Genomic DNA, 24,122 nt, shown 5'->3' with positions numbered 1-24,122 from the left:
ACTCTTTTAGAAAGAGCATACTATTCAAAAGGAAGAGATCAAAGCAGGCTAGAAAGAATAACAACAAAATACTTATTTTCCACAGAGTGTAATGGGAATGTATACAAGAAACAAGATGAGTGTTACCAATAGGTCTGTGCAAGAGATCACTGTATAGGTAGGGTATACATTACCTACATGTATGAGGATGACAAGCCTTCATTTACTCATAATTCAACAAATCACAACTTCACAAGTGTTACTATTAAAACTTTGGGGATGCAGCAGTTCTCACCTATTCATTTAAATAGAGAAGAACTGAGGTCCGGAGAGCCTCAGTGACTTACCCAGTGTCACAAAGCAGAGGTGTGATTCAAACCCATGTCTTCTCTCACTTCTCCTTTCCTCTGAAGTATATATCTAACAAGGCTTCGGGGGACTAACTAACTGGCAGAAGAGTTCAGAGGAGGATATAAAAGAAATAAAAGGCATCCCTTACCTCTAAGAGCTGCAATCAATTATTAACTATAATTAACTCATATAATAATAATTACATACCAGTGTATAATTAACAGCCAAAATAAATGTCACAGACAAGTGACCTCTCAGGAGAAAGCTCAAAATCAAAGAATTATTTCTCTCAACTAACCTTCCACCCATCGCTTCTAAAAGCTTAACTCTTCAAGGACATCAAGAATTTCTTCAGCTCCTTAATTCCTCCATATCTCTGCAGGATTCTATAAAAGGTCCACCCCAGGGCTGCCACCACTATTCTAGAAACTCTCAGTTAATGTACTCGATTTCCCTACGTCTTAGACACTACCTTCTCTTTCCTCAGTGACCTTTTTCTTCCTTTACCTGTATTTGATTGTATTCTAGGAATCACCCTAGGCTAAAACATCATGGGATAGCAGAATACATCTTAGATAAACAATTCAAGTTACAGCAGTGCTGAGAAAAGGATAAATTAGCTTCTCTTTGACCTCACTTTCTCTATCTATAAAACAAGAGCCATAACTGAAACTATTCTTTTTAAAGGGTTGTTTCGAGATCAAGCAAGAATGTGTAAGAGTGCTTTATAAGCTGTAAAATGCTCTGGGCCAATTCAAGTCTTAAGCCCTTATGTTTTAAATTTATCTTGAACTCTCAGCCTGAGATCTCTGTATACTGCTTTGGCAGGTTTGTATTCCCCTGGGGCTCAGCTATCGCTCTTCTGCATAAAAGATACAAAGCAGAAAGAAGTCTTCTGTTCTGAATCTTGGTCCCTCACCTATGAATTTCCTGACCTTCCCTGGATGTTCCTTACTTTTGTACAGTCCCAAAGATTCTCTCTCAGTCTTTTATTTATTTATTTATTGTGAATGGTCTGTAAAATTTATTGTGAATGGTCAAATAAAGGAAAACTTTTCAAATGAACCATCTTTGTATCCAATATCATAACCAAATTTTTCATATTCTAAAAATGTTTTCTAAAATTTACACAAGAATACTTATTAGACATGTTCTGAATTTAAAAAATTTTTTTAAGTTTTTAATTTACTTTTTAAAGTAATCTCTATACCCAACATGAGGCTTGAAATCAAGACCCCAAGATCTAGAGTCGCATGCTCTTCCAACTGAGCCAGCCAGGCGTCCCCTGAATAAAAAACTTTTAAACTAAGGAAAAAAGTCTGTTTTTCCTAAGTTACAAACAGAAAAATTCAACAGAAGATGATATAAAAATTCCATACTATGTAATACCAAATCATAGTGGATACAGGTTACTTATGTTAAGAAAGCAATTTTCAACAGCTCTTGTTACAAAATACAGTACTAGTGTGTTCTGAAATTGTGAAGTACATCACAAGTAATATTACAAGTTTGTGAATAATTTACATCATTCAAAGAGAGCGGAATCAAGACTTTTTCTCTCATTCATTTGCTTGCTTATATGATTTCTTGAACAGAAAGAAATATGGTTACTGCTCTCCCAATTCATGTAATCCCTCTCATCCATGCTACAACCTAGATAACACATTTATAGACAGATGCACATAAATGCCACTCGTGATGATAGGAAAAATGCTTAGACCCAATGTGATAAAGAAACCAATATTGTTAAAAAATGAAATTTGAATAAACACCACAGATTTTTTTTGTCTTCAAAATTTTAAGCAAGTCAGTTTCTTTTATATTACCTTTGCTAAGAGTAACAAAGCAACAAAATACATACTATGTAAAAAAATTAACTGTGTTTTAAAAAGTATATAGTAATATAAAACAAGCTAGCAGCCAGAACACCTCTAAGTCTGTTGCATATACCAGGAAGATGCTTACTGCTTTCCTATCTTGATTTGAAACATCTTTATTTTAAGCTGTTAAATTCTGAAAACACTGCACATGTAGTACTTATCAATGAGTGCAGTCAAGCAAAAACCAGCTTCATTTTGTATTTTTAAAAAGCTGAGACTCACATCTGTGCCACGACCTAAATTTAAAATAGGAAATGAAAATTCAGTAGGAAAATAAGCTATGAGAAGGTAACTTTCTCCAAAACAAGAGCACTGAGGTTTAAAATGTTATTAACAAAATAGAAACCCTATTACACATCTAAAAATTAGGTTTTAGTTTAGAAGAAAGATTTTAATTTTTCAAAGGAGTTGATTTTTTTACATTTATTTTTTAATTTTTTAAAATGAGAGCATGAGCAGGAGCGGGGGGAGAGACAGAAGAGAGGAGAACAGAATATCTGAAACGGGCTCTGTGCTAACAGCAGCAAGCCTGCTGCAGGGCTTAAACTCACAAACTGTTGAGATCACGACCTGAGCGGATGTTGGATGCTCAACCAACTGAGCCAGCCAGGTGCCCCAGGACTTGATTTTTTTTTAAACAATACACATTTATAGTTTCAAAATTCAAATAACAAGAAGTTTTTTCTTTTTTAAAGTAAAGTTAAAAGTACTTTTCTCCCCTTTGAGGTAATCTCTATTAAAAACTCTCATGTAGGGGCGCCTGGGTGGCTCAGTCGGTTAAGCAGCCGACTTCGGCTCAGGTCATGATCTCGCGGTCCGTGAGTTCGAGCCCCACGTCGGGCTCTGTGCTGACAGCTCAGAGCCTGGAGCCTCTTTCAGATTCTGTGTCTCCCTCTCTCTGACCCTCCCCTGTTCATGCTCTGTCTCTCCCTGTCTCAAAAATAAATAAAACGTTAAAAAAAAAAAAAACTCTCATGTAAATTTTCTAGGCATCACAAATACATGTATACTGTATATACTTGTCAAATTACGATTAAAATCACTACATTTCAAATCATTAAAAAGTCTTAAATATAACTTAAAAAAAAAGAATTAGACTGGTTGCTCTAATCATTGAAAGCTTAGGTTAACTTTTAAAGCCACGGTTCATCACAGTATCATTTATAATGGTGAAACTGGCAACTACACTCATGTCCAACATTAAATGAAAACTCCAAGTAATCAAGCTTATTCAAAATATCTTCTAAAATATAGCCAGTTAAGGGGTGCCTGGCTGGCTCAATCAGAAGAGTGAGCAACTCTTGATCTTCGGATCTTGAGTTTGAGCCTCAGGTTGGGTGCAGAGATTACTAAAAAGAGAAAGAAAGATTTTAAAAAAATAAAAAGTAAAAAAAAAAAATGTAGTCAGTTAAAAATAAAAAAGTTTCTAGAAATCAAGAAAGTAGAAAGTTTCTAAGGCCATGGAAAAAAGCTCATTAAGTTAAAACAAAAACAAAACCCCACAAAACTAAACTAAGATACATGTGGGTATTACATCTTATTTACACCAAAGATGAAGTTTTTTATTTAAAAAATTTTTTTTAAGTTTATTTATTTATTTTGGTGGGAGGGTGGGGCAGAGAGAGAGTAGAGAGAGAATCCCAAGTAGGCTGTGCGCTGTCAGTACAGAGTGCAACACGGGGCTCGATCCTATGGATCTCAAGATGGTGACCTGAGCTGAAATCAAGAGTCAGATGCTCAACCGACTAAGCCACCCAGACGTCCCCCAAAGATTCATTTTAAATAAATAAATAAAAGACTGGAAGAAAATGCCATGTACAGAGATAACTTCTGAATGAGAAGATTACAGATTTTGTTGTGTTGGGCTTCATATACTACCGTCTTGCAGCTTTTCATAACAAGCATCTCTTATGTTAAAAAAAAAAACCAAAACACAGGGGCTATTAGAAATCCATCTTCAATTCATGAAAGGAGTTCTACTAGCATATTCTGACAGCTGTAAAAAGTAGGTTTACTTACTATAACTTCTATGATCATGGAAGATCAGTCAATACTGCTGCCATATAAAGTCCATGAGCTTTGGGTCAGGGGAAAATTGGGTTTGAATCCCAACAGTACCAGTGGCTTTACCCTGGGCAACTTACCTAACTAGTCAGAGCCTGTTTCCTGCAGTGTAAATTAGGATAACAGTATCTGACTTGGGAGGACTGATGTGACAAGTAAATGGGAAGTGTGTGAAGGAATTCAAGGGGCTGGCAAATATAGCCATAAAAGGTAAATGCCACTATTATTGATATTCAGGCAGGTAACCACTGTTTAATTTCAGACTCAAATAATTTTCAGCCCTTTTTCAAAATGGCTTTTAAAGTGCCCAAACTGCTCTTTATCCAAATGGAGGATCTGCTGATATGTGCCCAACTACAGAAACAACCATTCATATGTTAGTACTTATTATGTGGGCCAAAACACGAATATGCACATAAACACGTACCAAAAGAATACCTTTATTTATAAGCCTGTAGCATGTATCAGTTAATCATCTAAGAAGTTTTATGGTCATAAAAAGTCCTTATAGAAGCCAAAATATAACAAAGAACAGTTGGGAGTGCTTCACTTTCTGCAAAATCTTTATATTTCATATACCAATATATCACTATTTATTAATTTGGACAATTTAGGGTCTTGTATTGAGGTTTTGTTCTAAGTCCTATTAAATTATATGGGAAAAGATCACAAATAATTCCTTTTAGCAATGTACCATTTTTTACAAACACAGATTAAAGTTGTTATTTTTCTTCTTTTATTTGTTACATCAACATGCCTACTGATTGTCTAACTGGTCCTCCCTGACCTCATGGGTCTTCCGATCAAATAGGCCAGATAGCCACAGACAACTAAATACAGAAAGTGAAGTGATGGGATCAGAAACACTGCTATTTACAGAAGCCTGAGGAGGGTGAGGACAGAGCTCTGGTAAAGGTCTTGTGTGACCTGAGCCTCCAAAGATAAACACAGTTAGCTAGGCTTAAAGACTAGGAAGAAACTAAAGACAACCAGTATTTTTCTAGATTAAGTTCCCCCACCTAAAAAAAAATCAACACACCAATCAAATTTAACATTTTTTTAGCTCATTTGGAAAGGGGTTTTGCAGTGAAAAATCTATTCAGTTTACAATGATCCAATGATAGTCCAAATAGTTAATCACTCACATCAATGGAGAAAATACAGAAAGAATTCAAATGACTACATAAGCAGGCAGAAAGTGGTAGGTTTTTGGTGTGTGGAAGACAAGGTAATGCACAGGAAGGAGAAAACTTTAAATACTTAAAATTTACTTTAAGCCTGGTAGGCTCTCAATACAACAAAGCAAGAAGACCTAGGAGTTTTTACAGAGGTCCTCTCCCTCTGCAACTTTGCCTGTGCAACTTCAGCAAAAAGACCAACAAACCAATGGACTTCATTAAGGATTGGATTGGAAATGATAGAATACACTATCTTGCCCTTAACAAAAACATGGTCTATCAAAACCAAAGTACTGTGTACAATTCTAAACACTAGTTCAGAGGCAGTAGGGTACAGTGATTAACAGATATGTTCAAGTCCAACTTTCTGCCACTTACCATGTCACAGTTCCTTCATGTGTAAAATGGAAGTAGGAATACCTACGTCAGAGTTGTTCTACATCTACAGTTGACTGAAAAACATGTAATTTTTTAGCATAGTACCTAACACGTAAGAGAGTTCCCCAAAATGGTAGCTATCATTATTACTACAAAGCAAGAAGTAATCTCCCAGAGAAAAGCCATTAAAATATTAAGAAACATTCTCAAACTTTGATATGCATTAAAATCACCTCAAGGGCTTGTTGAAAATGCAGATTCCTGGAACCCATTCCTCCCAGGGATTAATTCTACAGTTCTAAAGTAGAATGTAACCATGCTCTGGCCCAAACATCAAGAATTACTGAAGTAAGAGAATCAAGCCACTGTCCTATTACAAAAAAAAAAAAAAAAAAAAAAAGACTCAAAACTAGGATTCTTCTATATAAAGGGCTTATCTAAACTGACAGTATCTTCAAGAGGAATACAGACATGTTCAGCAAGTTCATTCATTCAACTAACATTCATTAAGTACCTACTAGGCAGAGAATAGGAAAACATCCCCAAGATCCCAATTTTCACAGTTTAACTTCTAGCATAGGAACCAGAATATTAAAAAAATAGGGAAATTCCAGATAGTGCAAAATGTTATGAATAAAATAAAAGAAAATGGAGAGAGAACTGGGGAGAAATTTCCTCAAAGAAACATCTGAAACCTGAATGACATGATGGAATCAGCCATAGCAAGATCTGGGAGAATACTGAAGCCACAGGGTACAGCAAGCTCAAACGCCCTAAGGCAGGAACAAGCCTAGCAAGTTCCCAGCTTGTCCTAGTGGGTCTAGAACACAGGAACAGACATGGCCAGGCCCTAGGGTACTAATCTAGGCAGAGCGATACAAGGTGAGTTAAGGGAAGGAGGCTGTTCCAGAACACGTCGTTTGTATTTTATTCTGAATGTGATGAAAGGCTCTCCAAAAACAAGGCAACATAATTTACACTTTAAAGGATCTCTGGGCTGTGGTAAGGGGAATTACCATAAAAAGGCAAAGTGGAGGCAGGGAGGTCAGGAGGTTACTACAGTAGGCCAGATATGGTGAAAGGTGACAAAGGTAGAGGCGGTAGCGATGGGTAGTAATGGCCAAATTTAGAATATAAACACTCCAATTAAGGTAAGTCAAAGAAAAAAGAACTAAGTCACAAAATAAGTAGTAAGCATCTGGGACTAATTACCCAAGAGATACAGAATAAAAATAGACTTAAAGGTTCTAGGTAAGTTCACAACTAACAGATGTAAATAGGTTATTAGTATACTTAGGATACTTCCTAGACAGTACTTATCTTTTGAAGCTGAGGTGAAGGGAACATTTCCTTCTCTTTTGGCACCACCAAGAAGGCACTGGGCTAAACGGGCATACATCCAAGACTCTTCAGTGTGATTCATAAACTCAAATCTTTCAGGACCTCACTAACGGAGGCCTGGACAGCTGGTCAGCATTTGGAGCACAGTGTAGCTATGGAACAGAACTAAAGCTTTACCTGAATCAAATCACTAAATTAGTAAAACTCTTTTAAACTACCTGTTATCAACTTAGGCTATTTTGTGCCTGCTCTCCCAAGGGTTAAACAAGAAAACGTTCCACGGCTACACAATGCATATTAACTTCTTCGTATTATCATAAAAGTTTGGGAGGAAAGGTTTGGCAAATATACAGTGAATATACCCTAAAAGATAGGTTCCAAAAGTCCGTATCTATTAAAATATAAATTTTGTTACTCCAAAGTACTACTATGCAAAAAAGCAAGGTTACAGAAAAGCATATGCAGTTATGATACCATTTTTGAATAAAATGTCTAACTGCAAAAAAGAAGTCTGGAAGGATATAAACCACTAACATTTTGGTCATCTCTGGATGGCAGGATTATCAATGACTTATTTTCTTGTTTATTAATTGTAATAATTCTCCAATTATTACAAAGTATTGCATATAAGCAAAAATATTCAGTTACAGGTTACATAAAAGGTAAAAAAAAAAAAAAAGAACTTCAAGAAAACAATTTCATTTTTCTAAATCAGCAGGATTCCAACTGTGGTATTAAGAAAAAAGATCTCAATTGCACATATAGGAGAAAGAAATTCGTTAAGAAGTGATCCATGTTATATCACCCAAGGATACACCCTTCAAGGGAGTAGCCTAAATTCCTAAGTACTCTTTCTGGATTTCCTAAGGGGCAATCAATTAGCACACACGTGTTTTCTCCTTTCTTGCCATTTACCAAAGAAACACCTCAATTAATCAGTTTTCTGGGGACCATACAACAACAACAAAATCTTCTTTTTTTAAACACCAACTGAGGGCAAAAAGGAGGTTTGGTCCTCTTGTCTCTGTGCTGTCGAGGGGCGCAGAGGGTGGCAGGGTTTGAAGCAGCCTACACTAGAAGAATCTGCGTGGCCGGCCACCTGAAGTCAAAGAGAACACAAGCTTTCTGCAACCTCCACTGAATAGGGTCTAAAGACTAAAACACCTGAAAGGTCTTCCACCGTCCTTACACCTCAAGTTATCGTGCATGTAGAGCTGACAACGGTTTACAACACACAAAAACTGGAAGGTCTCTTCAACAAACGCAGATATTACGTGCGTGAGGCTCATCTGGCTCTCCATGCAAAACCAAGACATTCTAATAAGGCCGAATCTTCGATTCGGCAAACTAGGACAAGTGAAAACATCCTATCGACTTTCTACAGCTAACAAACATCATCTTGGCTAAAATCCTAACACACACAGAAACAGCCACTTTGGAAAACTTTGGCTTTAAACGGCAACACTGGACTTCAGGTACTCCGGTAACCAGTTTATCGCACATTATCTATCTTTATAAAGGGTACTACCTCTTTACTGTCAGCTCCAGTTCTACTAACTGAACAAACAGAAAAAAGGAATACTTTAAACTCCCACCACAATAAGAGCTAAAAAAGCTTCCGCTTTCTGGATGGCAGCTTTCCTGGCTCATCAATCACAACAAAGGACGCATTCTAATGACTTCATCAAACCTAGAGAAATAGAGGTAAATGACAGAGTGTAGGTTTCAGGGTTTGTGGGTTTTTCCTTTCAGCTACGATTCTCTTCTTTTTACTCCATTATACGCCTCCACCCGAGCTGACGGTCTTGCCCTAAAAATAAAACCACCCGTGGCTACCGTCCACTTTCCTGCCAAGCCCCGACTCTGGTTTCCTGCAGAGAGAGCCAAATTGCAGGTTCTCTGCCTCGCTCTTCGCCGGGGGGCGCGGACTCGGCAGCAGCGGGCTTCTCCCGGTGCAGAGTCACCAGCCCGGCCGAAGAACCACCAAGCCTGAGAAGCCAGCCCCGCTCTGCCGCAGCCGCCGCAGTTCCCCAGAGCCTGAGGAACCCCCAAGAAAAACAGGGTGACGGGAGGGTGGGCCGGCAAACGGCGGTGGTAAAGGGGGAGACACTCACCCGCCCAGACAACAACCGACGGGGCGGGGAGGATGGGGGCCGGGACCCAGGCTCGGCAGAAAAACCGCCTGAAGCTTCCGGAACGCTGCGGCTGCTCGGGACGCCGCGGCCGCTGCTGCTCCTGGCCGCTGACTTCCTCCCCTCCTCTGTTTTGATTCGACTGACCACGTCACTCCAAGCCACGAGACCCGGATCTGCCGGCTCCCGCGGGCGGCGGCGCAACAGATTGCAGCGACTCGAGACCCCAGCAGCCCGCCTGCGGAGCATGCGCGCACCCCGCGCCTGCCCAGTGCGTTGGAGGAGGCGGGGCGGGCGCGAGCGACACGCTATTCGTGGGGGCGCAAGGCGCGGGGGTTGCAGTTCCGGTCGGGAGGGGTGGGGCCGAGCACTGTGAAGTGAGGAGGGCGAGGCCCCGGTTTGTTTAACTGACCCGCGTAGCCTCTGTTTTGTCTTTGGTGGACAACGACCTTTGCTGTGCATTTCCCTTTGTCTGAGCTGGTGGCTTTCTCTGACCCGAGTCCTTAGAATTGCGAGGGTAGAAGTAGAGGTGGGCTCAAGTTCACGGGTGCTGAGAAAGGGTACCTCTGTAGAGATTTTTATTTTTTTTTATCACTCAGGCCCGAGTGAAAATTAGGAGATGAGTATTTAGTCTGATGCACAAAAGTATGTCAGATGTAGCAGTTATTGATCTTCTTTACCCTCCCCTAATGTTTTTGCACCCGGAAAGCTGTCTAAAATTAAGCTTAGAAAAAGAGAATATGTCAGCATCGATGACTTGCGGGTCGGGAGACAGTGAACAGGGAGGGGGTAAGCATTGTTGGGTGGCACCCCTAAGCTTTAATTGCAGGAATGCTATTAGGGGAGTAAGAACCCTAGTTATTTTTGGACCAAGTTGGTACTTCCTGCTCTCCCATTCTGGCCTTAGTCTACCAGCTAAACCTTTGGGGCCCCGGAAATTTCCCAATTTGGCAAAATTTACAGCTACTCTATTGTTTCTTAGGCCCAGGAATTAACAAACTTTAATTAGAACAGGACCAATGGCAAGTAAAAGTGTAAGTTCCAAACAAAGATTTCACAAAGGCAGATCCTCTCTGCCTATCCTCCAGAAGCGGTGAAAACTCCTAAGAAACTGTCTTCCTTACCCTGATTTAGTGACCTTAACGAATTTCTACCCAGCTACTTAGTAAATCATTTCAACTGATTGAGTCACCTTTAGCAAATTAGTAATATAATCTGAAAGATATTTTTCATGTGTAAATCTTTACACAGCTAAAGATTTCTAAATAAGGTTTCTGGTAAAAAAAAAAAAAGTGTTTGCTAGTTAATTAACAGATTACAAGTAAATAGAAGTCAAACTTCTTGGCCCTTAATCTGACATCTTGAACTCTACTCAAATTTAGAGAGCTTGAGGTGGAATCTAAGGCCCTAATGAAGTTCATGTTGCTATAGCAAAGGGTCTTGAATTTGTGGAACTTTAATTTGTGGAACAAAGTCTTTGGGCGCCTGGGTGGCTCAGTTGGTTAAGGTTGAACATCCGATTTTGTCTCAGGTCATGATCTTACTGCTTATGGGTTGGAGCCCTGCATGAGGCTCTGTGCTGACAGCTTGGAGCCTGGAACCTGCTTCAGGTTCTGTGTCTCCCTCACTCTCTGCCCCTCCCCTGCTCTCTCTCTCTCTCTCAAATATAAATAAACATTTAAAAAAAAAGAAAGTCTTATATGCTTGAGTGCACTCCTGTGCACAGATGTGTTTGCAAACACAGCTGTGTTTAAAACAACAGTATGTCACAACTAGAATCATATGGGTTGTTGCAAAATTATCAATATTTGCTTTAATAAAGTAAACTACAGGAAAAATCAAGATGTTAGGATCCTTGGTAGGTAGCTTCCAAGGTAAACTCCAATGATTCTCACCTCTGTAAATGTAGTCCGCCTCCAGCACTTTTGATTCAGGACTAAGCTGATCCATAGAATACAGCTGAAGGCATGTGACTTCTGAGGCTAGGTCATAAAGGCACTGATTGCAGCTTTCCACCTCATTCTTTTGGTTTGTGTGCCATAGGGGAAGCTAGTCTACACACCACTCCACTCAAGCACCTCTATGAAGGGAACATGTGAAGAGGAGCAAAAGCCTCCATCGACAACCACACCAACTTACCAGCCATGTGAGTGAGCTACTTTGGGCTGATCTTCTAATCCTAGTCAAGCATTGGATGACTGCATCCTTGTCCAGCATCTGTTTGTAATCTCATGAGATAGGAAGGGCCAGCTTTACCCACAGACAGTGATTCGGGATCTTATATGGTTGTTTGCCCAATCATAAAGTTCAACCTTTCTAAACTTTAAACAATAGGAAAAAAAAGTGCATGTGTAATTCTATATGTAATTTGAAGAATAACACAGAATCCTAACACAGTACATGGAACATAGTAGATACTGAATAAATATTTGATGAATGGCCCATAAAAGACATACCCCTTGGAAAATACTGGAAATAAATATTGATAAGGGAGTAGCACCATAATATATGAAGGACTCATACATATTAATAAGGAAGATATTACTTGTCTCCAATACTTGTGTAGGTGTAGAGTATGAACTGATGGCTTACACACAAATGGAGATACAAACAACTAATATTTGAAAATCTTCAATCTCATCAAAAATGCAAATTAAAGTAAGCTTTCCTTTTTTAACTACTACCTTATGAGACTTTTTTTTTTAAGGTTTTTTATGTCTCAGTAATCTCTACACCCAACGTGGGACTTGAACTCACAACAACCCTAAGATCAAGAGTCACATGCTCCACCGACCAAGCCAGTTAGGCATCCCTGGAGATATTTTTAAGTAGGAGTATCTAATATTTGTACTATTAATACTACTAGTAGAAACTTAAGTTGGCAGTTAGCTTTTCAGAAATCAATTTGGTGATATATATGAAGTTCTCAAAAAAATTGGCTCAATTTCACTATTAGGAACTTAAATAATTTAAAAGTAAGATTATGAAGATATTAATTACATTTATATGATGGAAATAAAAATATGGAAATAACCTATGTGAACAATGGTAATGGAAAGGATAACCTTGTTACATTGTGTGTTACGATCTAAGAAACTTGAGGATAGAAATAATTTAAAAAGAAAGATTTTAAGAAAGTTAATCACATTTTGTATGATGGAGAAAAAAAATCTAAAAATAATCTAAACATGGAATGGAATGGATGAATATGTTAAATTATATGTTCGGGATTGACAAACTTGAAAATTCTTCCCTTTCTGAACCAGACCCTAGTTTGATTCTTGATCTAGAAGAAGAAAGTGTTTGTAAATAATACATGCTTTATATATTCATAAAAGCATTCTGGAAGATATTCCTAAAACTACTGACACTGATTACTGGGGACAGGGAAGGAGGGTGGAGAGGAGGAAGTGATGAGAGACTTCCTTATGACTTTTTACCCTTTTGTATGGTTTGAATTTTTACATAGCCATATATTATTTTTGCAATGAAAAACATTACTAATTTTTTTCACTTTTTTTTTTTTGTGGTTGTATTAGTCTGCACAGGCTGCCATAGCAGAATACCACAAACTAAATGGCTCAAACGACAGAAATTTATTTTCTCAAAGTTCTGGTGGTAGGAAATCCAAGATCAAGGTGCCCACAGGTTTGGTTTTTGGCGAGACCTCTCTTCCAGACTTACAAACGGCCACCACCTGACTGTCCTTACATGGCCTTTCTTCTGTGCATAGGCCCTCCTGATATCTCTTCTTCTTATAAGGACGCTAATGCTATTGAATTAGGGCTCACCCTTATGACCTCATTTACCTTTAATTACTTCCTTATAGGCCCTATCTCCAAATATAGTCACACTGGGTGTTAGGGCTTCAACACATGAATCTGAGGAGACCTAATTTAATCCATAAAGAGTGGTTACACATATATAGTATGAAATTTACTATTTTAACCACTTTTGATTATACAGTTCTATGGCATTAAATACATTCATGTTGTGCAACAATCACCAACATCAATCTCCAGAACTTTTTCATCTCTCCCAATTAAAACTCTGCCTGTTAACACTAATTCCCCATTCCCCCTTCTCCCAGTCCCTGGCAACCACCATTCCACTTTCTATCTCTGTAAATTTGACTACTCTTGGCACTTCATATAAATGAATCATACAGGGTTGTTCCTGGCTGGCTCAGTCAGAAGAACATGTGACTCTTGATCTCAGGGTTGTGAGTTCAAGCCCCATGTAAGGTGTAGAGATTACTTAAATAAAACTTAAAATAAATCATAAATGAATAAATGAATCATCACTTAAATGAAAATGTCCTTTTGTGACTGACTTCTTTCAGTTAGCATAATTAAGGTCATCCATGTTGTAGCATATAGCAGATTTTCCTCCATTTTTAAGGCTGAATAATAATATTTCATCATATGTATATACCACATTTTGTTTATTCATTCATCCATTGATAAAAACTTGGGTTGCTTCTGGGGCATCTGGGTGGCTCACTGAGTTGAGTGTCTGATTCTTAATTTTGGTCTCAGTTTTGGTCTCAGGCTCATGGGATCAGGCCCCACGTCGGAGTCTGTGCTGAGTGTGGAACATGCTTGGGATTCTCTCTCTCTCTCTCTCTCTCTCTCTCTCTCTCTCTCTCTCTCTCTCTTTCCCCCCCTCCCCAAATGTCTCTCTCCCTTGCTTGTGCTTTCTCTCTCTCCCTAAAGAGACAAAGCAACAGCAACAACAACAACAAAACTTGGGTTGCTTCCACCTTTTGGCTTATTGTAAAACTGCTATGAACATGGAAGTACAAATATCTATTCAAGTCACCGCTTTCAATTCTTTTAGACATATACCCAGAAGCGAAATTGCTGGAGCATATGGTTATTCTATATTTAATATTTTGAGGAGCCATCATACTGTTTTCCACAGTAGCTACACACTTTTACATTCCTACCAGCAGTGTATAAGGGTTCGTTTCTCCACATCCCCACCAACACTTGTCAGTTTCTTTTTTTTTTTTTCCATATCAGCCATCCTAATGGGTGTGAGGTGGTGTATCATTATGGTTTTGATTTGCATTATCCTAACAGTGATGTTGAAAATCTTTTCATGTGCTAATTGGCAGTTTGTATATATCTCCTTTAGAGAAATGTCTATTCAAGTAGTTTGCCCAATTTTTAACTGGGTGGTTCTTTTTTTGTTGTTTTTGAGTTGTAGGAGTTGTTTATATATTCAGGATATTAATCCCTTATTAGATATATAATTTGCAAATATTTTCTTTCATACCATGCGTTGCCTTTTCACTCTATTGACAGTGTCCTTTACACAAAAGTTTTAAATTTTGATAAAGTCCAATTTATCTATTTTTTTTCTTTGAAATGCCTGTTTTTGGTGTCATAGCCAAGAAATCATTGCCAAATCCAATGTCATGAAGTTTTTCCCCAGTTTTCTTCTCTTTTTTTAAAATATTTGTTTTTGGGGCACCTGGGTGGCTCAGTTGGTTAAGTGGCCGACTTTGGCTCAGGTCATGGTCTTGCGGTCCATGAGTTCGAGCCCCGCGTCGGGCTCTGTGCTGACAGCTCAGAGCCTGGAGCCTGTTTCAGATTCTGTGTCTCTCTCTCTCTGACCCTCCCCCATTCATGCTCTGTCTCTTTCTGTTTCAAAAATAAACGTTAAAAAAAATTAAAAAAAATAAAATATTTGTTTTTGAGAGAGAGCACACAAGCAAGGGAGGTGCAGAGAGAGAGGGAGACAGAGAATCAAAGCAGGCTCGAGGCTCTGAGCTGTCAGCACAGAGCCTGACGCAGAGCTTGATCTCTTAAACCATGAGATCATGACCTGAGCCAATATCAGATGCTTAACTAACCGAGCCACCCAGGTGCCCCTACCTGATTTTCTTCTAAGAGTTATATAAATAGTTTTAGCTACTCAATTTAAGTCTTTGATCAATTTTCAGCTGATGTTTCTATATAGTGTAAGGTAAGGTTCTACTTCATTCCTCTGTATTTGGATATCTATTTTTCTGAGCACCATTTGTTGATGAGATTGTTCTTTCCCCATTGAATGATCTGGATACTCTTGTCAAAAATCATCTGACCATATACATGAATGTTTATTTCTGGGATAGAATACTATCACATGTGTGTGTGTGTGTGTGTATCTGTTTTTATGCCAGTACCACACTGTTTTGATTACAATTACTATGGCTCTAGAGTAGGTTTTGAAATCCAGAAATGTGAGACCTTCAACTTTTTTCTTCTTATTTTTTTTAAAGTTTATTTATTTTTGACAGAGAGAGAGAGAGAGAGAGACAGAGCATGAATGGGGGAGGGGCAGACAGAGGGAGACACAGAATCTGAAACAGGCTCCAGGCTCTGAGCTGTCAGCACAGAGCCTGAGGCGGGGCTCAAACTCATGGACCACAAGATCATGACCTGACCCAAAGTTGGACACTCAACCAACTGAGCCACCCAGGTGCCCCTTCTTCTTATTTTAAGATTGTTTTGACTATTCAGGGTCCCTTGAGATTCCATATGAATTTTAGGCATGATTTTTCTATTTCTGAAAAAAATGTCATTGAGATTTTGACATGGAGCATGTTGATATGTAGATCACTTTAGATAGTGCTGACATCTTAATAATATAAAATCTTCCAATCCATGAACACGGGATAGATGTATTTTCATTTATTTTTTTCTTTAATTTCTTTCAGCAATGTTTTCTAGTTTTCAGTGTATTAGTTTTTCACTTCCTTAATTAAGTTTATTCCTAAACATTTTTGATGCTATTATAAATGGAATTGTTTTCTTAATTTTTCTTTCCAATTGTTCATTGTTAGTATATAGGAATGCAACTGATTTTTGAGTGGTGATTTTGTATCCTGCAACTTTGCTGAATTTATTAGTTCTAACAGGTTTTTTGTGGAATCTTCAGGGTTTTCTACATATAAGATTATATCATCTAGAAACAGAGATAATTTTACTTCCTTTCCAATTTGGATGCCTTTTATTTACTTTTCTAGCCTAACAGCTTTGGCTAGGACTTCCAGTACAGTGTTGAAGTCATTAATTAATTTTTTAAGTTTATTTATTTATTTTGAGAGAGAGAGAGAGAGAGAGCATGAGTGAGGTAGGGGCAGAGAGAGAGAGAGAGAATCTTAAGCAGGCTCCACACTGTCAGTGCAGAGCCTGACATAGGACTTGATGTCTTGAACTGTGAGATTGTGACCTGAGCCAAAATCAAGAGTCAGATGCTTAACCAACTGAGCCACCTGGGTGCCCCTCTTTAATGAATTTTTAATTATGACTGCCATACAGCGTATGGGAAAATGCTTAGGAACCTATTTATTGTTAAAGGGGAAAATGACACAACATGCACATTATGATTACACCTGGGTAAAGAATATTAATACTAAAAAAGGGAATATTAAAAAGTAAAGACGGTTGTGTTAGGAAATGAGATCATTCCTGATCATATCACGTTTGAGATTTTAAAAATATATCAGCAGTTGAACTACAGTCTGAACTAAGCATATTAAGAATTATCGTGTTTTGGGGTGCCTGGGTGGCTAAGTCAGTTAAGCATCTGACCCTTGACTACAGCTGAGGTCATGATCTCGTGATTTATGGGTTTGAGCCCTGCGTCTGCTTGGGATTCTCTCTCTCCCTCTCTCCCTGCCCCTCCCCTCCTTGTGCTCTCTCTCTCTCTCTCTCTCTCTCTCTTTCTCTCAAAATAAATAAACACTAAAAAAAGATTTACTGTTTCTTAATATTAATATTCTGAGAGTATTGGGCTTTGTTCTTAAGATTAATCCATTCATTCCAAACAGTGTTTGAGACTGAGGTTTTATCTCAGATGTAAAGGTTTTGAATCTATTAAAACAGTTTACAAACTGTTAAAATGCCTAAGATAACTTGAAGTTCAGAGAGGTTTATATTTTTATGTTTTAGCAATTTGTATGAAATATTTAAGAAAGATCTCTACTCTTTACCATATTTGCTTCCAATGTTTTACAGTTGCTTTTTAGTAACTATAATTTTTAATGTGCTGAAATTATTTAGTAAAATATTTCCTAGTTTCCTTTAAGGTTTTTTTTCTTCTAAGCCTAGGTTATATTCAGTTCAGCAGATGTTTGTTGAATAAATACCTACTGTGTGTTGGTCACTAGGGGTACATTTATGAATATGAAAATCATGTGGCCTACAAAGAAAATACAGATCCAGACATTTAATGAATATTTATTTCTTTTTTTTTTTTTAATTTTTTTTTTCAACGTTTATTTATTTTTGGGACAGAGAGAGACAGAGCATGAACGGGGGAGGGGCAGAGAGAGAGGGAGACACAGAATCGGAAACAGGCTCCAGGCTCTGAGCCATCAGCCCAGAGCCTGACGCGGGGCTCGAACTCACAGACCACAAGATCGTGACCTGGCTGAAGTCGGACGCTTAACGACTGCGCCACCCAGGCGCCCCATGAATATTTATTTCTAATTTCTTCTAAACTCTCAGTTATTTTTTATATGTAAACTCTTAATTTACTTGGGATTAATTTTGGTCAACAATGCTTCTACAGTTTTTTGAAAGTTAATGAGGCACTGCAAATTCACATTAGAGCTGTTTTATTACTCAAGTGTAAAACCTTAATGTTAGCCAGTTGAAGATGGTTTTATACAACTTAAATTCAAGAGAATTAGATCTTGAGAAAGTCTATTCACTTTTATAGTCATCAGAATAAATCAAATTACTCATATTTTGAAGAGTTTGCTGTTTCATTACTATCATGCTATTTCCTCAGATAGAGAACATGAGTTGTATCTTCGTAATTTAAAACTGCAAAGGGAGGAGTGCCTGGGTGGCTCAGTCAGTTAAGTGTCTGACTCTTGATTTCGGCTCAAATTGTGGGATCAAGACCCCCGCCTTGGACCCTGTGTGGGGCATGGAGCCTGCTTAAGATTCTCTCTCTCCCTCTGCCCCTCCCCTGCTTGTGTGCACACATGCTCTCTTGCTCTATCTCTCTCTCTCAAAGAAAAAAACTGCAAAGAGAACCAAACAAGATTTTGTATGTTCATTTTTTTTCTATATAATGATTAATAGTAATCTATTTGCTAATTTTTTAGAAAGTAATAAAATTAACATAAAATTTCTAGAATGGTTTTCAAATTTTTGTGTAATAGATATGGAAGAAGGGGATCTGATGAAGGAAAAGATCAAAGTTTCTTGAGTAGAAATTTGAAAAAGAAAGGCATTTAGGGTGAAGAAAATTAAAGGTAAACTATTTGTCCTCTAACGTTGCAGATAATGTTTAAGTAAGTGTGGATAATGTTTAATAAGTGTGGAGAAGCAGTGTGATAGCTTCAGTATGGTTGCCCTTTGCCCTTTTACATTTCTTCCTTTAAAAAAAATGGGTTTTTATTTTGAGAGACATACAGAGAGAGAGAGAGCAAGTGGGAGAGAGACAGAGAAGGGGTGGGGGATAGAATCCCCTCACATTTCTTCCTTTTAGAAGATATTACTTAGGGGCATCTGGTTGGCTCAGTTGGTAGAGCATGCAATTCTCAATCTTGGGGTTGCGGATTCAAGTCACACACTGGGTGTAGAGATTCCTTAAAAATAAAATCTTAAAAAAATAAAAGCTATTACTTATTTCATTCTCTGGAACACATTAAACATATACACATAAATAAAACTAGAGGAGCATCTGTGTGGTTCAGTCGGTTGAGCATCTGACTCCTGATTTCGGCTCAGATCATGATTTCATGATTTGTGAGATCAAGCTTCATGTCAGGCTGCAAACTATCAGCCTGGAGCCTGCTTGGGATTTTTCTCTCTCCCTCTCCTCTCTCTCTCAAAATAAAAAATTTTTAAAAAGCAAACTAGGAATTCTGGGAAGATGGCGGCGTAGGAGGACGCTGGGCTCACCGCGCGTCCTGCTGATCACTTAGATTCCACCTATACCTGCCTAAATAACCCAGAAAACCGCCAGAGGATTAGCAGAACGGAGTCGCCAGACCCAAGCGCAGACGAGAGGTCCACAGAAGAGGGGCCCCTCCTGAAGTGGATCACCTAAGGAGAAGCGAGCTAAGCCTGCCCCCCCTGCCACCGTGCACCTTGCCTACCCACCCCAGCTAATACGCCAGATCCCCAGCATCACAAGCCTGGCAGTGTGCAAGTAGCCCAGACAGGCCATGCCACCCCACAGTGAATCCCGCCCCTAGGAGAGGGGAAGAGAAGGCACACACCAGTCTGACTGTGGCCCCAGCGGTGGGCTGGGGGCAGACATCAGGTCTGACTGCGGCCCCGCCCACCAACTCCAGTTATACACCACAGCACAGGGGAAGTGCCCTGCAGGTCCTCACCACACCAGGGACTATCCGAAATGACCAAGCAGAAGAATTCCCCTCAGAAGAATCTCCAGGAAATAACAACAGCTAATGAGCTGATCAAAAAGGATTTAAATAATATAACAGAAAGTGAATTTAGAATAATAGTCATAAAATTAATCGCTGGGCTTGAAAACAGTATACAGGACAGCAGAGAATCTCTTGCTACAGAGATCAAGGGACTAAGGAACAGTCATGAGGAGCTGAAAAATGCTTTAAATGAAATGCAAAACAAAATGGAAATGACCACGGCTTGGATGGAAGAGGCAGAGGAGAGAATAGGTGAACTAGAAGATAAAGTTCTGGAAAAAGAGGAAGCTGAGAAAAAGAGAGATAAAAAAATCCAGGAGTATGAGGGGAAAATTAGAGAACTAAGTGATACACTAAAAAGAAATAATATACGCATAATTGGTATCCCAGAGGAGGAAGAGAGAGGGAAAGGTGCTGAAGGGGTACTTGAAGAAATAATAGCTGAGAACTTCCCTGAACTGGGGAAGGAAAAAGGCATTGAAATCCAAGAGGCACAGAGAACTCCCTTCAGACGTAACTTGAATCGATCTTCTGCACGACATATCATAGTGAAACTGGCAAAATACAAGGATAAAGAGAAAATTCTGAAAGCAGCAAGGGGTAAACGTGCCCTCACATATAAAGGGAGACCTATAAGACTCGTGACTGATCTCTCTTTTGAAACTTGGCAGGCCAGAAAGAATTGGCATGAGATTTTCAGTGTGCTAGACAGAAAAAATATGCAGCCAAGAATCCTTTATCCAGCAAGTCTGTCATTTAGAATAGAAGGAGAGATAAAGGTCTTCCCAAACAAACAAAAACTGAAGGAATTTGTCACCACTAAACCAGCCCTACAAGAGATCCTAAGGGGGACCCTGTGAGACAAAGTCCCAGAGACATCACTACAAGCATAAAACATACAGACATCACAATGACTCTAAACCCGTATCTTTCTATAATAACACTGAATGTAAATGGATTAAATGCGCCAATCAAAAGACATAGGGTATCAGAATGGATAAAAAAACAAGACCCATCTATTTGCTGTCTACAAGAGACTCATTTTAGACCTGAGGACACCTTTAGATTGAGAGTGAGGGGATAGAGAACTATTTATCATGCTACTGGAAGCCAAAAGAAAGCTGGAGTAGCCATACTTATATCAGACAAACTAGACTTTAAATTAAAGGCTGTAACAAGAGATGAAGAAGGACAGTATATAATAGTTACAGGGTCTATCCTTCAGGAAGAGCGAACAATTATAAATGTCTATGCGCCGAACACTGGAGCCCCCAAATATATAAAACAATTACTCATAAACATAAGCAACCTTATTGATAAAAATGTGGTAATTGCAGGGGACTTTAACACCCCACTTACAGAAATGGATAGATCATCTAGACACACGGTCAATAAAGAAACAAGGGCCCTGAATGAGACATTGGATCAGATGGACTTGACATATATATAGAACTCTGCATCCCAAAGCAACAGAATATACTTTCTTCTCGAGTGCACATGGAACATTCTCCAAGATAGATCATATACTGGGTCGCAAAACAGCCCTTCTTAAGTTTACAAGAATTGAAATTATACCATGCATACTTTCAGACCACAATGCCATGAAGCTTGAAATCAACCACAGAAAAAAGTCTGGAAAACCTCCAAAAGCATGGAGGTTAAAGAACACCCTACTAAACAATGAGTGGGTCAAGCAGGCAATTAGAGAAGAAATTAAAAAATATATGGAAACAAATGAAAATGAAAATACAACAATCCAAACGCTTTGGGACGCAGCGAAGGCAGTCCTGAGAGGAAAATACATTGCAATCCAGGCCTATCTCAAGAAACAAGAAAAATCCCAAACACAAAATCTAACAGCACACCTAAAGGAAATAGAAGCGGAACAGCAAAGGCAGCCTAAACCCAGCAGAAGAAGAGAAATAATAAAGATCAGAGCAGAAATAAACAATATAGAATCTAAAAAAACTGTAGAGCAGATCAACGAAACCAAGAGTTGGTTTTTTGAAAAAATAAACAAAATTGATAAACCTCTAGCCAGGCTTCTCAAAAAGAAAAGGGAGATGACCCAAATAGATAAAATCATGAATGAAAATGGAATTATTACAACCAATCCCTCAGAGATACAAACAATTATCAGGGAATACTATGAAAAATTATATGCCAACAAACTGGACAACCTAGAAGAAATGGACAAATTCCTGAACACCCACACTCTTCCAAAACTCAATCAGGAGGAAATAGAAAGCTTGAACAGACCCATAACCAGCGAAGAAATTGAATCGGTTATCAAAAATCTCCCAACAAATAAGAGTCCAGGACCAGATGGCTTCCCAGGGGAGTTCTACCAGACGTTTAAAGCAGAGATAATACCTATCCTTCTCAAGCTATTCCAAGAATAGAAAGGGAAGGAAAACTTCCAGACTCATTCTATGAAGCCAGTATTACTTTGATTCCTAAACCAGACAGAGACCCAGTAAAAAAAGAGAACTACAGGCCAATATCCCTGATGAATATGGATGCAAAAATTCTCAATAAGATACTAGCAAATCGAATTCAACAGCATATAAAAAGAATTATTCACCATGATCAAGTGGGATTCATTCCTGGGATGCAGGGCTGGTTCAACATTCGCAAATCAATCAACGTGATACATCACATTAATAAAAAAAAAGAGAAGAACCATATGATCCTGTCAATCGATGCAGAAAAGGCCTTTGACAAAATCCAGCACCCTTTCTTAATAAAAACCCTTGAGAAGGTCGGGATAGAAGGAACATACTTAAAGATCATAAAAGCCATTTATGAAAAGCCCACAGCTAACATCATCCTCAACGGGGAAAAACTGAGAGCTTTTTCCCTGAGATCAGGAACACGACAGGGATGCCCACTCTCACCGCTGCTGTTTAACATAGTGCTGGAAGTTCTAGCATCAGCAATCAGACAACAAAAGGAAATCAAAGGCATCAAAATTGGCAAAAATGAAGTCAAGCTTTCGCTTTTTGCAGATGACATGATATTATACATGGAAAATCCGATAGACTCCAGCAAAAGTCTGCTAGAACTGATACATGAATTTAGCAAAGTTGCAGGATACAAAATCAATGTACAGAAATCAGTTGCATTCTTATACACTAACAATGAAGCAACAGAAAGACAAATAAAGAAACTGATCCCATTCACAACTGCACCAAGAAGCATAAAATACCTAGGAATAAATCTAACCAAAGATGTAAAGGATCTGTATGCTGAAAACTATAGAAAGCTTATGAAGGTAATTGAAGAAGATTTAAAGAAATGAAAAGACATTCCCTGCTCATGGATTGGAAAAATAAATATTGTCAAAATGTCAATACTACCCAAAGCTATCTACACATTCAATGCAATCCCAATCAAAATTGCACCAGCATTCTTCTCGAAACTAGAACAAGCAATCCTAAAATTCATATGGAACCACAAAAGGCCCCGAATAGCCAAAGGAATTTTGAAGAAGAAGACCAAAGCAGGAGGCATCACAATCCCAGACTTTAGCCTCTACTACAAAGCTGTAATCATCAAGACAGCATGGTATTGGCACAAAAACAGACACACAGACCAATGGAATAGAATAGAAACCCCAGTACTAGACCCACAAACGTATGGCCAACTCATCTTTGACAAAGCAGGAAAGAACATCCAATGGAAAAAAGACAGCCTCTTTAACAAATGGTGCTGGGAGAACTGGACAGCAACATGCAGAAGGTTGAAACTAGACCACTTTCTCACACCATTCACAAAAATAAACTCAAAATGGATAAAGGACCTAAATGTGAGACAGCAAACCATCAAAACCTTAGAGGAGAAAGCAGGAAAAGACCTCTCTGACCTCAGCCGTAGCAATCTCTTACTCGACACATCCCCAAAGGCAAGGGAATTAAAAGCAAAAGTGAATTACTGGGACCTTATGAAGATAAAAAGCTTCTGCACAGCAAAGGAAACAACCAACAAAACTAAAAGGCAACCAACGGAATGGGAAAAGATATTTGCAAATGACATATCGGACAAAGGGCTAGTATCTAAAATCTATAAAGAGCTCACCAAACTCCACACCCGAAAAACAAATAACCCAGTGAAGAAATGGGCAGAAAACATGAATAGACACTTCTCTAAAGAAGACATCCAGATGGCCAACAGGCACATGAAAAGATGTTCAGCGTCGCTCCTTATCAGGGAAATACAAATCAAAACCACACTCAGGTATCACCTCACGCCAGTCAGAGTGGCCAAAATGAACAAATCAGGAGACTATAGATGCTGGAGAGGATGTGGAGAAACGGGAACCCTCTTGCACTGTTGGTGGGAATGCAAATTGGTGCAGCTGCTCTGGAAAGCAGTGTGGAGGTTCCTCAGAAAATTAAAAATAGACCTACCCTATGAC

The 24,122-nt window shown here is 38.7% G+C and overlaps 1 protein-coding gene and 1 long non-coding RNA gene across 4 annotated transcripts in view; one reads left to right on the top strand and one right to left on the bottom strand.

Moving 5' to 3' along the window:
- Positions 1-11,223, bottom strand: part of SMIM14 (small integral membrane protein 14) — an 83,926-nt gene extending 72,703 nt beyond the window's left edge. The window contains exon 1 of one of the 3 annotated variants that reach the window (XM_047855803.1): positions 11,199-11,223. The gene's annotated coding sequence lies outside the window, so the exon portion shown is untranslated. Of the gene's footprint in view, positions 1-326; positions 860-9,285; positions 9,445-11,198 lie in introns of those variants that run through there. The other 2 variants (XM_047855801.1, XM_047855802.1) reach the window with 2 other exon arrangements.
- The window catches only part of LOC125163693 (uncharacterized), a 33,844-nt gene continuing 19,389 nt past the window's right edge, over positions 9,668-24,122 (top strand). The window contains exons 1-2 of the long non-coding RNA XR_007151540.1: positions 9,668-9,759; positions 11,347-11,449. This is a non-coding gene — a long non-coding RNA (uncharacterized LOC125163693). The remainder of the gene's footprint in view (positions 9,760-11,346; positions 11,450-24,122) is intronic.

Source organism: Prionailurus viverrinus, chromosome B1 (assembly GCF_022837055.1).
Source record: "Prionailurus viverrinus isolate Anna chromosome B1, UM_Priviv_1.0, whole genome shotgun sequence".
In the NCBI taxonomy this organism is placed as follows: Eukaryota; Metazoa; Chordata; class Mammalia; order Carnivora; family Felidae; genus Prionailurus; species Prionailurus viverrinus.
Note: the sequence above shows the minus strand (reverse complement) of the source record. Positions and strands in the feature narration are given on the sequence as shown.